Raw genomic sequence first — 16,442 nt, 5'->3', positions numbered from 1 at the left:
CTCATGGCTTTGTCACTGGATAGAGATTATTGCAATCACCTCATTTCCTTTAGCCATGTTATCTAATGATCTGTTGCAATTGAAAGTTTGATATAGCTCTGCTTCACTGAATATCTGTCTTCTAAGTCATAGATGTTGCATAAAGGGAAATTCTATAGCAAAGCAGTAGCTGTTTTTAACAGGATAATGATTAGACATGAAACAGACATTAAAAATATGCACAGATTGTAAAAATACAGTTCCCCATTGTACTTAATCTTACAGAGAAGTTTCCTATCAAAACTGCCTCTTTACACATGGCATAACTGTATAAAATAATTGCTTCCTGAGATAAAAATGGTGTTGTTTTTTCTTTCACAGTACTTTTGACAGTTTGAAAATTATTTGATTCCTTTAACGAAAAGAGGAAAGATTAAAAGAAAACCTTCAGGTTGCACATGAGGTGTTTGGTGGTCATTTTGCTTTAAACTTCTGGTTGACAAAGTTCTTATTGTATACGAATTTTAGGGCAACTCAGCAGGAAATCCCATAAATATTATTTAACAGTGGCAACTTAAGATCAAATTATAAAACCTGGATTTAAAATTGTTTCAAAGGACTCCCAGGCATTTTGTGGATTGTGCATATCAGGAATTATCTCAGGGAAGCACAGAAGCAGATCAACGACTTTGCAAAGTCATTGGCATGGAATGACCTCTGGCTGATTTTTCCCTAACGGCAAGATGGTTAGGCTCAAGAAATATTTCAAAGACACATGTGTTGTTTACAACTAACATGACTCTTCTGTTTTGCTGAGGTTCAAAATAATTCATTGACACAAATATCAACACCACTTTATGCATACAGTTCTTCAAAATAGACGACCAGAGATGCCAGCCCTACTTTTGCTTCTGATGATAGGTTTTGTGATGTGAAGAAGTTTTAAAATGACCTTTCTTTTTTTTCTTACCCGTTGAGACTGAAAACTGTTTCAGAAGAGGTGCTTACCTGCAGCGTGTATGTATGATCAGACTGCGGGTTTGACAGGCACCTACACATAGTTCCACCATTCAGTCAGAATATTAAAAAAATATATTGCTAATGCTGTGTATATCCAGCTAAAGAGCCAATGCAACAGCCATTCAGATCTGTCACTGAAAATTGTTAAGGAAAGTTAAAAAACCACCTACTTATTTCCCCAAATAGAAAAGCACTAAATAGTTGTTATTATTAATAATAACAATAAGAATAAAGATCTACAAGTTTCAAGCATTACCAAGCAGGATAAGTAGAAGAAGATAAGCCATTAAAAATGGTAATTGCTTGTATCTCTTTTAGGTTGACATTAATCTGACAACTCCAATGTTATCCTCCATCAGGCGAGTAGAGTAATTAGATCTCATACCTGCCCCCTCAAACTCGATGCATATTACAGTGCATATTAGATTCACTAACACTGGAATGGGTTGATGTAGATTTTAGTGAGGATGGTGGGAAGAGAAAAATACTTGAGGAGATTAGGTCATAAATCACAGATTATAGCATTCATTCAACTTGATATTCCCTTGTTAGGGTGCAGGTCAACTGTATCTTTATAACTGTATGTTATCTGATCTGTCAGCTAATTCAATTCCAAACTTCATTTGAATGAAAGAGTCTTCGCATGCTATTTTCCTCGTGTCCTGCTGTCCATATTCACTCATCTCATTGTGACATGATTACAGTATTGGGGGAGAGTAAAGGGGGAATACACCATCCTCCAATTCAAGTTTTTAAATGAACTCAGTTTGCCTTACCCAGCAACTGTCATTAAGGCATCTTGGAGCTTTTCAGATGTTTGTAAAGAAAAGACTGTGTTTGGGAGCTGGAGACAGGGCAAGGAAAAAATAATAAATTCTCATGTAAATTCCTTTTCCTAGGTCTATTTCTATGAACTGCTCAAAGAGGAGGAGAAAAGAGGTGGCTTTCCAGTTAGTTGTTGGGCAAGCAGCTTGGAAAAGTTCCAGTTTCAAAAGTGTTCATAGGGTAGGAAGTCCAGCTGGCAGCTTGCCTCATCGGGTAGTGTTATGGGATAGAGGAAAGCCTGCAATGCCATTAGTTCCAGTTTAAATCCTCACAGGTTTTATTTTAGGCCATCAGTGGATAAAAATAAATAATCAGAACAGTAACGAGAAATTTTTTGAGGAAACTTGCAATTAAATTCATTTTAATTATCTTCTTTTGGTCAAAGAGCAAAAAGATAAGATCTCACACAGTCTTCTGGAATTCACTTCTTGGAGCTTGTGGGACACATGAAGTTCTGAAAACCACTGTTAGGTAGTTGCTCATATATCTATATAGCCCAGGAAGCTTCTGCCTCAAAATACCTTTCTTCCCTTTAAAAATCCAAACAGTTGAATTATGAGAGTTATATTTAAGGCTCCAATTTCCTGGAAGGATAGATTTTCTCTTTTGATGGCTGCCTAATTAGTATGCTTTAAATTTAGATGGCTTGAATTAATTGCAGCAAGAATTTCTTGAGAGAATTGGTGCTAAAATGAAGTGCACTAAATAGTGAGGTTTTCAGGCGAATGCTGGAGGTGTTCCACCGAGCCCTTCACCCATCTTTGTGACAGAAGGAGGGTAATGTATTATTTTCTTATTAATTTCCCATTTAAGAAAGTCTTATGAATAATAATACTGTGGAACAAAAATAGCTAAATATAGAGGAGATTTTTTTTTTTTTTCTTGCTGCTTTCTGTTGCTTCTAGCTACCAGATGCAAAAGAAAAGCTGTAGTGCATTTGTTTCCTGGACAGTGCAATGGGAAGTGAAGTTGTCCCCAGTTGGCTGACAGAGTTATTTTGGTCAATTCTGAGTGCTCAGAAATGATCCCTGGGAAGCAGATTCATCCTTCCTACAGAAGAAATCTCAGGGAGAAATTTAGAAATTTAGAAATTTAGAAATTACGGGAAGTGAATGAGACTTTAGGATTGAATAAAATGTCCTGTGCAGATATCTATCTTTTTCACTGCTGATTGGCATCCACACACTTCAGTTAGGTGCTGGAAGTGAAGTGAGATGAGGCCAGGGGTATATATACCACAGATGACATTTCCCCAAAGACACAGTGCATGCCAAAGAACATTTCAAGCACTGGGAACTGGAGTCCTGATTTTGTTCCTTCAAAGGCAGGTGCTTTGAGAAAGGAGATCCATCCTCCTCTCTTTTAGCATTTATCATAACCACTGTTGTATTAAAAGTCAGCACAGCCCATTTTGAAAAAGGAGTTCCTTCCTAAAATTGGGAAAAGGGCTGTGGGGATGCTGGACTGGAAAACGTGATGGAGAGGCAGGGACCTAAGGGAAAAAAATTGAGGGGGCAAGCAAAGGAAGATCGAAAGCCTCCTGAAGTGAAAGAAAAAAGATTAAGAGACTCTTATACCAAGTGTCCAGTGTACCCAGGGTTAGCCCTGTAGGCAGCTGCTCTATAAATAAAACATAACTGTTAAAATGGGAATCTTGCGGGTTTTGAAGGCAGATGAGCCAAAAAGGTTTCATCTTCTGTCTGACTCTGCAGGAGCCATGCTGCGCTTGTCTAAGACCCGGGGGTCACTTTTTGCATAGTTTGCATGCTGCAGTTATTGAAAAGCTTTCCTGGCCATATCAGCATTTTGGTCTTTAAAGAAAACATTAGGAGTATTAGCAGAGTAGCCAGTGTCTAACTTGTTCAGAAAAATACAAATTGGTCCTTTAGTAATTCATTATCTGATTTATAATGCATGGTAAAAGGATAGGAACTCCAGGAAGATGCTTGGGCTTCCCAGCATCGCAGCCTTCATCTACCGTTGTTGGGGGTAATGAAGGATAATAAAACAAATCATACTGTAAATAATAAATAACCTCATCATCGTATATTTAAAAACAGAAAGCATGAAAGGGAAAATTCCCAACAGCTGAAAGGCTTTAATAGCTCTTCTTAGTGCTTGCGGCACCAGTTGTTGACTTCTGTTGGAAGGAGCCCAGTTAGTATGGATACATTTATAGAAACAAACAAAACCAAACTAGGGGGAAAAAAAAAAGAAAAAAGTAAAAGAAAAGAAAAGTTGTCAAAATAAAAGACTAAGGAGTAAGGTAATAAAACATTCATTTGATGAGGGACAGTGATTCATAGCATGCGGGAACCTCAAGGGAATACAAGGGCACAGAGGAAGGAAAACTGCAAGCAAATAGGCAGAATGAGAAGAAAAAGAAAAGCATTTAATAATAGTTAGAAATATTTTTGCAGCTGGAGCACTAAACTAGGGTCTCAACTACTTGTCACCATGGAAGATCTGTCCTTTTTCACAGGAAAGCAATTATTCTCTAGGTGGTTTTTGCGGGAGTGGATAGGGTAAGGAAGTGTATTTGCAAAGCTAAATTGCCCCAGAATTTTCCAGGGGAGAAAATTACTCTGTCATTCGCTTCCTGCCCCTCTTTCACTCCCTATCAGTACAGCTGCGATGTTAAAATAGCTGCTATGCTTTTTTCCACTGGGGCTTCCCTTCGTTGGGTGGGTGCATGATGTATTTTACAAGGAGATCTGGGAAATCTTGGGCCAAGCAAGAGAGTTTGCAGCAGCTGTGTAGACCAAAGTTTCAGAACACATAGTCCACATGCCAGTTTCCACCTCGGTGGGTCTAGTAACCTTGGTGTGTTTAGCTGCCATGGTCAGGCTTCTGGTTCCAGAGCTTGCTCCTAAACTTGGTGGAGATCCACAGGCATGTCCTGATGAAGATATGCTGAAACACAGGGCCCTGACAGGCAACCTCAGAAAATTTTGTGGTGCCAGTTTAAAATGTCACTGCCTCCAGCTGTCCTTTGCGTGGCTCTGGCAGGGATAATCCCACCCCAGCAGAGTCAGCAGGGCAAGCGTGCAGTCATTTCACCCAGCAACACTCTTTTAATTCATTAATCAGAAAAAGCCTGTTCAAAGTATGGTGCAGGACAGGAGAGCTGACAGGGTATGCTCATACTCTGAGCCAAGACTCTGCTACATAGCATGAACCTTTTATAAGGATTATGAAAGTAATAGCAGTTTAATCAGTATAAAAAGATTTTTCACAAGTTTTGTTTAGATACCACAGCACCTTCCTTTTAGGAAACTCAGCATCAGTCACTTTGCCAGATTTAAAAGCAAACATTATCAGGTAGACTTCTAAAGATATTTTGAAGTCCAGAAGCCCTCTACTTCAAGTGAAATCCATGTGAGTGATAAGCCATACCTTTGAAAATGTGAGCCATTACACCCAAACAGCATTTCTCTTGCCCTGGTTTCAAAATGCCCATATGGAATGAATGAAACATCTTAAATGTGTTTGCAATCTCCTGCCCCCGCTTCCCACCCCAGGAAACTCTAGGGACTAGTGAAGTGGTCATTATTTTTTCATGATACCTTCCTTATTGCCTAATTAGGAGTCCTAGCAAGAAGTGGTTCTGTACTTCACTGAAGGAAATAATATATCAGTTCCTGTTTAATTACAACTGAACTACTGCCACACACAGCATTATAAGATATAGCCTCCCTGGAATAAAAAAGGATCAGATGTAAGATTCTCTTTGGGCTCTATTTATTAGCCTTGCTTCAGCAATATCTCAAAGGGAAATGGGCTCATCACTCAGTGGGCTTATCAACTCTGTACTGAAGTTTGCAGAAGGCTTAGTGTAAACTGCAGTATAGCAATAACAATTGTTATTTCCAAATAGCCATCAACATCATACGTGTTACAACGAGTCTTCACTTACGTGGAACAACTTCCTATTGTTTTGCAGCTGACATAAAGTGCCGTAGAAAACTTCTCTTGCACTGATTATTCAAAAAGACAAGTATGTCTTTGCCAAAATATAAGCAGATAGCAAACCAGGATTGTCTTGAATCAAACCTATTTTCAGATCTGGAAGAGTCTGGCATTCTTCCTTGTTCCAATCATCTCTGTCTCCATGATGGGCTCTGCCTGCTTGTTCCTAGCTGGAAGAAAGCTGGTAAGATGTGAGTGCTCTGTGTAGCAAAGTGCCAGGGATAATTGGGCTGAGAGCCTGAACACCAATGGTGGAATTCAGCTGCGGACTTGCACACTTGAACGTCAGTGTCTAGATCCCCATCACAGTAACCAGAAACCTGGTCAGTACACTCAGTGGTGCTCTGAGAGCTACCCAGCTCACCTGAAGGCAGACATGATCTTTGGTATCAAACTCACATGTAGACATCTAGCTGTTAAGATCTACTTTTAGTTGTCTAACTACATGAGGTAATTTCCACCCCAGTTTCTATTTATATCCTCTCTCAGTAGTCTTACCCAAACTGTCTTCCTGGTACCCAGGGAATAGTATGGGAAGCAATCCGAAGAGCTATACATGTGCCTAATATATATTTGTATAAACAGATTAGCTAGCTTTGCTCATGGCCTTCAGCTTTTGAAAAGAGGTTAAATCCCCCTGATCGCCAGATAAATCTTGGATTATAAATCAGGCAGTGGAACAAAGTGTCTTATACATAAGACCCTATGTAAAACACTTGGAAAAAATGAAAACATACTTAAAGGATTGACAGGTTCACCTCTGTGAATCTAAAGGCCACACCTGAGCTGTGGATTTGTGCAGACTTCTGATCAATCTCAGTGCCTAAGTGGGATCCTACAGACTGTTGGATTGCCTCAACTCACAAAACAAAAAGTGTATTCCTATACTTGTTAATCTGCTAAGGTATTTTCCGTATTAGTCAAGGTAATGGTATCTACCATCAGTATTCAATTTTCCACTGTGATTATAAAAGTTACCACATTTGTACCCCAAACTAACCGTATCAGCAGTTTTCCATTGTGCTTTATTAACGTTGTGTATTTTAATGGCTGGTTCTGCTAATGAGATTTGAAAGTTTTATATTAAGGGCACACAGAACAGAAATCATTAACTAGAAGAAGGGTTTTTTTCTGACATATTCATAAAATTACATGCTAATAAAATAGGAATATGATTTCAGTAGTTGCTAATACAAATTGATTTTCATATTAATGATTCCAGAGTTTTATTCTGGGAACAAAAGTTAAGAGTCAGAATACTCATACTGAGAAGAAAGCACAAATCACTGGTGTTCCTGCTCAAAGGTAGGAGTAAAAAAGGGCAGTGGTCCATGATGGTGACCTCACCTTTCTACAGGTCGTCCACTTTCTTACATTTTACACTTTGTTCAATCAATATCACCTCATGCAAGGAGGCAAAGCTGAAATTCTGCTCACTGCTTGTGGCCATTAGCCTCACAAGTGCTTTCCTGAAAGAGCGAAGGAGATCAGACTGATGTGCTGGCCTCTTCCTTAAAGAGGTGACCAACCTACTACGCAGCTTCATGATGTGTCAATTACATGACTTGTTTCACTGTTTATCGTTAGAAACTGGTCAATGTTGGTATATGTTTCTGAAGCATTACCTTAATCCGATAACTGGCATAAGTCCTTTCATGTAGATATAGCAGGTTCTTGAATAATTTCTGACAGGGGAATATTTTCACCAGAAACTGTTGATTCAATTAAATCAAAATGTTTTGAGGGAATATGTTGGATTTGTCAATAATTTTGATATGAATTTATTTAAGTATGTCATTTCACAAGGGAATTTAATAGTTAAGAATGTGTCAGATCACACAGGCCTGAAATTTCTACTTTTTGTTCATGTTTGGAAATTCCAGGTTTTAGACAATATTAACTATATAAGTGACCTTCAAGCTTTCCAGCTTCTGAAAAGAAAATATTTCAAATCATTCCTAAGATGTGTTCTGATACATTCTTTATCAATTCACTAGTCAAGACTACGTCCTTGTGGCCCAAGCCCATCCCACCAGATATCTGAGATGTCTAAATTATGTGTGCATCTGACTGCTCTGTCTCTGTACTCAATGGAGAAATACAGGCACCATAGGAGAGTGTTTCAAATTTTAGGACAGCTATGTTGGAAATGTGTCTAGACATTGACCCAAGAGTGAAAAAGTAGGACAGATGAATCTAGACGAGTGTATTGAAGGCTATGGCGTTCTGCTCTGTGCCTAGCCAAAACATCTATTTATCTTTAAAGATGCATCAGGACTTACGACCAGTCTTCTTGTAATAGAAACTATTTATAAACATATATTTCCCCAAACTTTCATTTGGATTAGACAGTAATCTTCATGGTCAAAGATATGTACCAGCAAGTGTATTCACCTAAAAATAAGATAGATGGTTTATTTTGCTATCATTAAAAGCTTTTAACTCAAAGTCACTTCTTTTCTGGTCATTGTTAGAGGAAGTCGGACTGGATGACCTTGATGGCTCTTCTGTGCCTATGAATGATCTTTTCATTTGGAGTTGGAGACTTCTGAGCTTTCTTTGTCCTTAACACTGGTGTGTATGATGATTGGGGAATAGGTGGCATCACAGTTTATGGGAAACAATTCAAGAAGCTTAGGTCATAAAACTGACTATGTTGGAAGTATGTATGAAGTATTGTTTTGCATGTTTCCTCTGTCCGAGACCTATCTTCCCCACACTTATCAAAAGGCTGAAATGCTCTTCCTTTTCCTCCTTTTCCCCTGTCTTGCCTGTTTGGATTTGATTGCTTTTAGGAACAAGGTCTGCTTTTTACTATGTGGCCCAAAAATCAGTAGGGTCCTTAGACACACAAAACAATAGCAGATTTTAAAATGACAATAATATTAAAAAAAAAAAAAATCACATACTGTGAATTGTGTATATGCAGGCTGTTTGGTTTGGTAAGGAAATGTCTCCCTCACATCCTGAAGATACTATTTTGTCATCTTTTTGTGGTCCTGTGAAGTATGTCTTAGTGTCCTGAAAACTATGCGAACACCAGCAGTCCACTATTTCCTTGAATCTACTTCCATCTGTTGGCAAAAGTGTAGATTGCACTTGGGAAAACTGAAATCTCATAATACAAATATTTGGTTTGGGTTTCCTGAGAAAATAGACAAAGAGTAGAAATCCTGAACACCTGGCATGTTTCGGATTTTTCTCATAACCTGTTAAATGTCTTTATGGTAAACTCTTAAACCTTTTAAAATCCTTTATTTAGCTATTAAAACAAAACAAGCAAACTATCATACAGACTCCCCATGCATAAAGAAGGTCTTGCACAATTAAAAGTTGCCTTTTTTTTCCCCTAAGTACATCCACTGGTCTAATAAAAATCTATTATCCCATTCCAAAAGCCTTGCACCCCTTATTTCTTAAAACCACCACAGCTGTACAGCAATCCTGCTGTAAGCTGTTGTACAGCTGTTATACAACATTCCTGTCTGCTGGCTCAGAGTTTTAGGCAAGAAGCTTTCATTTCTTAAAACAATCATACCTTATGTATAGGTTTATGGGTATTACTATATCAAAGTATACTGTACATTTTTCATATTTTGGTGCCAGTCAATCAAAAAATAAATTTTACTTCACATTAAACAGCTTGCAATGATTAACATGGTCTGATGAAGCAAACTAAATAATAATTGATAATCCAGCTGTTGGCATCAGATCCTGAGTTTGGTTCAGCATCATTTTGTCTTATAATTTTAATGTTGCCTTCTTGAGGAAGACATCTTGTCACACACAGTTGTTACGTACTGCAGAGCAACGGTAGCGTTTGAGGCTTGAATGAAACTCCAGACTTTTCACTGCGATACTTTTTATACTTTCAGAGACGATACTTACGTGCTGTCCAGGAGCCCAGGTGATACCTCAGACTCTTCATTCCACCTTCATCTGTTTCAGTGCTGCTTTTGATGTTGGCAGTTATATTCTCTCTGAGTTTTGCCATCCCTTGCCTTATTGTGGTGCCTTCCTTGTCTGTTTAGTCTCTAAAATATCTTTTTCCCTTGATAGTCCTCCTCTCATTCTCCATAAATCTCCCCTAAGTCTTTATGGAAGTATCTCTTCTTTTTAACTTTTGCATCTTTCTGTAGATGATATCATATCCTACCATGATCTTTACAGCAATAAATTTCCCAAAAAATCTATTTTTCCCATTCTGAGTCTGTATACATCTAGGACATCAACTCTCCTGTTTGATTTCAGACGAAATATAATACATTGTACACAATGACCTTCTTCAATCTTCTCCTAACCTATCTTCATCCTCAGTAACCATAGAGAACACCAAGGGATGTCACCCAGGGCACACTGACTTGTGGGGCCTTGGGCAGATGTCAAAGGCTCTCTTCACCTATCACAGGGCTACAGGTAAAGATATGTTTTAGTTTAGCAGGGTTCTTTACTTCCTATGATCTCATTTATTTCCTGGGCTATTCAACCTTAACCACTTCTACAGTAACACATGATCCAGTTTAGGTCAGTCGCTCTTGTAGATATAAGCAAACCATTCTCAAAATACTGTTGTTTCCTTGTCTGCAGTATTTCAGGCTGGACATTTTCTTCTCGTTCTCAATATTGCTAAAGCTCTCTTGCCCCCATCTTCTTTGCAAATATCTTCCTTGCCTGATAATTTAAGTATTTATGTAGTTTTTGGTAGTGCTCGGTTCCTCACTGAAACTGGCCCTATGCAAATGGATAATAAGGTCACCCATGCCTTACAGATATCATAACTGAAGTGGGAAAAAGGAAGCAAAAAGAAAAACAGGTAAGGTAACTTTAACAAGATCGCCAACAGAGAGAGAGAAAGACACACTACTTATTCATTATTTTAGTAATCATGGTCATTTTGAATCCCTGCTCTGCCATACTGAGTTTCAAACATTTCAAGATCTACTTGATATTTGCTGCTCAAAGATAGCAACCTTCTTGCCATGACTAGGTGGAACAATCCAGGAAGACTTTTTCACAGAGGAGCTAACGGTTACCTGCAGTTAGATGTCTATCCCAATCTATGGACTCTGATTCTTTACCCATTCTTTACACAACACTATGGAAAAACAATATTCCATTCTGCTTCTAAAGGTATTTTCTTTTAAACACAAGGAAGAAGATAGCCCCAGAGCTGGATATATGCCTCTGACTAGTGCTGTGAACTTTTCTTCAAATTTCATCAAGTCCTAAGACATTTTGTGCTTCCTATGAAAAAAATCAAAATTATTTGCTGTCCAATTTAAGAAACATAAAATATGATCATTCTGAAACACAGTGCACAACATTTTGTATCATCAGACTTGCAAATAGACTGTGATTTAGAAAACAAACAAACAGAAAAGCTTTGGTGTATTTCCAAATTGTCTTGGAAAGATGAGACCAGTGATCTCTGGATCAAATTATTTTTGTGATTATTGTTTAGAGATGATTGGTTGTTGTCTGGTGATGCTAATTATTTTACTCTTTTGGAGAAGAGAATATATTAAAAGCTGAGAGCTTTTGCTTCTATTTTTTTTGTTTTCCTGAGATTAAGGAGCATCTTAAAAAAAAAATAAATTTTTTTTTGTAGGATTCTGAGATTGCATCTGCTCTAATAGTAATTTAATTGCCACTGATGACTGCCAGCTGTCCAATGTGAAAGAAAACTATTAGCAGGTCTGCCAGAAGAAAGGAAAGTTCTGTTCTGTGAAACGATGAGATTCAAATTTACAGAATTTGCTTTTGCGCTTCACCAAAGACAACAGAAACATCTCATGCCTACCTGAACGGGTTGGGCTCCCTCGGATCGGAAACAGTGACTTAAATCTCAATCTTTTTCCTTCATAAGAATGCTCTGAGGAATTTTGTTGCAAAGATAACTTTTGATCTTGACAAAACTGACTTTTCTGCTGATAGATGTTTTGGGACTTATATTGACACTGTATGAATGAATACAGCTGAAATTAACTGGCAACGCCAGTATTCATAACCTCAGAGGACTCGCCACGAGATGATTGCTGACCTTTGAGAAGATTTCAGGAGGCCAGGGTTCAATCCCAGGATAAAACACAGTAGGAAAAAACTGAAGCTGTGTGGACTGTGATAACACTGTTATTTCCAAAGTTTTCAATCTCTTCAACTGGAACTCTTAGACACTTCAGATTAAATGGTCTGTAAATGCCCAGTGGCAAAGTGGTCCAAACCTTAATCCGTCTTTCGAATCCACAGCTAGTGAATACGGCTGATAGCTAACACACAGGAGACAACAGCTCTAAAACATTTGTTTTTTATCTCGGACTCTTTTTATTCCCCAAAGTTCTATGTTCTCAATATGTTTTACCCTATGTATGTAGGCTTTACAGACAAAATATAACCTCCCTTGTCTATCTGCTTACATTCCTGGCCCAAATTATTAGCAGACCTTACAACCAGAGAAGCAATGTTGCTAAACAGACCCAGATGGAGTCTTCTTAGAGTCAAAAGTTTATAGGTATGGAGAGCTGTTATTTATCATATCTGAGCAATGGTTTAAAGAAGGCAGGGGAATGTAGGTAATCAAAAGATAAGAGGGATAAAGAGTTCAGGCTGACGTCTGTGCATCTTACTATTGAAGACACATTATGAGGAAAAATGAGAGGCCATGAATTACAAAGAGAGGTTGGTGCTACTGGTGTACCATAAATGGAAAGAGTGAACACATGATTCTGGTTTACGCAAAAAAATCCCCAAACCCTAGCTCAATCCTTTGTCCAATCTCTAAATCAAAGCCACCCTTCGTACTCAAGAACTCATTCTCTCTTTTTTTTCTTTTTTTTTTCCTCTCAACACAACAGCAGCTTGCAGGTAGTCTTTTCTTTGTGTACCTTCTACCAGGGTAAGAGTTATTACCATTTTGATAAGGTGGCCTTCTTAACCCAACATCATTTCAACATTTTAGCAGAGTGAAGATCAGGACAGTTCCTTGGCAGTGATGGATGCAGAATCTAGCTTCAAGGACAGCCTCTGGCTTGTGGATCACAGCAGTCCTTCCCACTTTCTCTGAGACTGTGAGAATGGAAAAGCAACTTTTTTTATCCCTGATCTGAATGTTGATTTGATTCTTTCACCTGCACCAAAGTCTTAACTAAGGCCTAGGATAACCTATTCCCCTATTCCCTGAACATTGATAGAAATATGCCACATTTCTCAGTTTCTCATGTTTCCCTGTACTATGAATTTCCCTGAAGATCCCAGCCTTCTTGCTTATCTGTTGTGACAAAGCCTCAGTAAAAACAGAGCCAAGACATGTGGAGATCTTCTCCGTTTATTTATCCTTGGACATTACTGATGCATCACAGCTTTTATCACAGACAAATACATTTCAGTTTCCCCTTCAGCAACTTAACTCAGAGGATACTGAGCTCACCTATGTCCTTGTACAGGTCCCCACTTGAGCCTCTCAGCATCACTTACTCCTTCTCTTTTGTTTTCTGCAGAGCAGTCCATCTTTCTCTCTCTCCCTTCGTCATCTTTCCCCACTGGGAGCTCCTAAGCTGGTCTGTGCTCGTGAGAGCTCCTGTTCTTCATGACAAGGACACTTTGCAGCAAAGGTCATAATTTTCCCACTCCTCACTAATGATATGTGTCTACACATACCCACACCCCACAAAGCAGCAAAATCAAAAAACTGAAAAATATAAATATTGCTTTTATACAAGTATTGCTTTTATATAGTATTTTGACATAGTATTTATTTTTATATAAGTATTAACTTCTTAGAATGTTATTTTCTGCTAAAGAAGTTATTTTTTTCCACTTTTTCATGCCTTCTGAATTTTCCTTTCTTCTGCAGAAAAAAAATAAATGCCTGAAAGCCCAAAAACGAACAAAAAAATGAAATGGCATTCTGGGTTAAAACTTACTGTTCTTATTTGAACACCACTGTTATTTCAATTAACTGTTTGAAATACAGTCATATAAAGGGTTCAAAATAGTGAAAATGTCCTTCCATGTCTCATGGAATTACATTTATTTCTTTGTGTTTTAAATTGCTAAATTACTTTATCTCAGCTCCTAAGGAATTCTACTGGTGATCTGTTAAAAATGATTTTAAGTGTGTTAAAGAGTTAAGATCACACTTCTGCTACGAAAGTAGAAACCGGCACGCACACTCTAAATGTGTGAATTACCAGACGCTTTCATTTGGAAAACTTCAAATGGAAGTAGCCTTTTCATTCCCATCACTTTACCCCACATAACCACTACTTGCCTGGGGTCAAACTGAAACCCCACTCCATGTCACTCCTCAAATTCGGAAGGACTCTGAAAAGCTGATTCCCTCCTGCCACACAGAAGAAGGAAGGGCAGGAGGGAGAAGAGAGGATTGCAAGTCTCTGTTAGTCCTTACTCTTGGCAGAAAGCTCAAGCAGTTCATAAAATGTTTGAGTAAAGAAATATATAAGTTCTCAGAAAAAGAAAAAGGTCCGCCAAACCTGGCTATCCTTAACTAGTCATAGACAATGGACTACAGAGAGTTTCCACCCAGCACAGTGGTCTCTTTCTTGGGACCTCCTTGGAGAATTTCACCTGCAACTCCAGTCGACACAACGTATTGAAGCTCTGGAAAGTCAGAGTTCAGTTTTTACTGGTGATGAGGACAGTGTGGAATCTGAGTGGAAAATGATGCTGAAGCTGCAAAGTTAGACAGACTGCTCAAGATTCATTTTTGCTCATGTCGGGACCACTCTCCTGTGCCACACAGAGCCTTTCTCCATTCAGCCTGTAGCTTAGATCCCCATAAGGAAACAACCACCACACATCTAGCGTTGGCTATTTTCTGAAAGATGAAAGCTGCCACCAACATATTTGAATTGTATCTTCTTCACATACAAGAGATAGATATCTAAACAAGTGCTCTTCCAGGAGCACGCTCTGGAGTTTGCAGAAGCGAAAGAGAAGTCCTCCTTCGACTTCAGTCCCCAAAGGTAGAAACATAATTGAAGGCAGCAGCTGCTGCAGAAGCTGTCTATACTTTGTGCTATTATGGAGATTTTTGAAGCATATGGGATTAATTTATTTTTACGAAAACTCGCTGTATCAGAAGCCCAGATAAATATGGCACAGCCAGAGCAGGATTGAATGTTCCTAGCAAATGCCTGAATTTTTTTTTAAACTTGCAGGATGAAAAGATCTTCTGTGCCTGGGAAGTTGTGTGGGTAGCAGGACAGAACCAGATGTTTGCCAAACCCTCATTGATGTTTTTCCTCTATATTTGTATTAAAATGGGAGCTGAAACAGCACAGAGTCTGAAAGTTTGGACGTGGAGCTTCAATGGTTTTATGGAGAGGTTGAGCAACACTTGTTTGGTGTATTGTATTGTGAAGCTATGGAAAGCTTTAATTAATTAGAGCCAGTGGATTCTCTCAGAATCTCTGATGCTTTAGAAGAAAACAACTCAATAGCACTCTTGGACCTCACTCATATCTTATCTTGTAAACATTATCACCCAGTGATGAAAAATAATAAAAAAAACCCACGAGGTTTTTATATGTGGGGATTTATTCCTTCTCTGTCTTTCAAAGACACTTTTTGAGAGTTTGTTCTGTCTCCTAAACCTCCTCCTCCATGATCATCCTGAAAGGATTATTCTATATTCCACTGAGATCCATACATAACAGTGTACAAGATGTTAGAAATGTATCCTCTTCATTTTGCTAGTTAGCTGTTAACATCTTCAAGGTTTTTCAACGTCCTGTACATCATGGACATATGAAAGGCCCTGTCTACCACCACGAGAATCAAACCCTCATCTGTCTTTTTGCAAGCAGTACATTGTTAGAAGCCATAAGCAAGCCTTTTAGCTTGAATTTTTGGAGCAGGAGTTAGCAGAGGTTTATACTTTCTTTTTCACAATATTCAACCCCCCATCTTAATCTGCTTAAGCAAAGGTTTACTGTGATCTAGAGGTTAACTGGCTCTCCTGCTATGTGAATAAGGATGTCTGAGTGCCATGAACTGTAATGCTAATGAGCACAGTGCCACGTGTCTATGGGTAAGAAAATTATTTTCTTTATTATAGGAATCACTAGGTGAAAATGTATGGCCTGAATTACAGGAGAAGTCAGGTGCTCGATACATGTGGTCTCTGAACTGAAACGTTTGGGGTTTATTATGCGCCTCGTAGTTAATTTTGAAAATGAATTGTGATTTTCCTTTTTTTCTGAAAGAGGAACCAGGTGTGTTAAAATAACGCACAGGAGGACACATGCTCAATCAGAGATGATACTAAGATAAGAGTGGAATTTTGAATAATTCTTTTTTTTGGTTACAAAGTTTTAAATTACTAGGTGACCTGAATTTTTTTTTTTAATGTTTTATTCTGAATAAAATGATTAATTTCATCTAGGGCCAGTGGTTTTTATTTCATTTTCAAACTTCATGGAAATGAATTAAAAATAGAAATGCAATTTCTAAGGCAATGTAATTTGAACTGATAATTAGAATATTACACTTAAATATGCATGTCAAAGCAAAATTAGGGTTCTTTTTAAAATTTAAAAAAAATATTTTGCTAGAAAAAATTCAGCAGAACAGATGTTTATTTCCTAAACATTTTGATCAACTAAAATATGCATTTCTGTGTTTTTATTTTT

Source organism: Gymnogyps californianus, chromosome Z (genome assembly GCF_018139145.2).
Source record: "Gymnogyps californianus isolate 813 chromosome Z, ASM1813914v2, whole genome shotgun sequence".
In the NCBI taxonomy this organism is placed as follows: Eukaryota; Metazoa; Chordata; class Aves; order Accipitriformes; family Cathartidae; genus Gymnogyps; species Gymnogyps californianus.
This window is presented reverse-complemented; position numbering follows the sequence as displayed.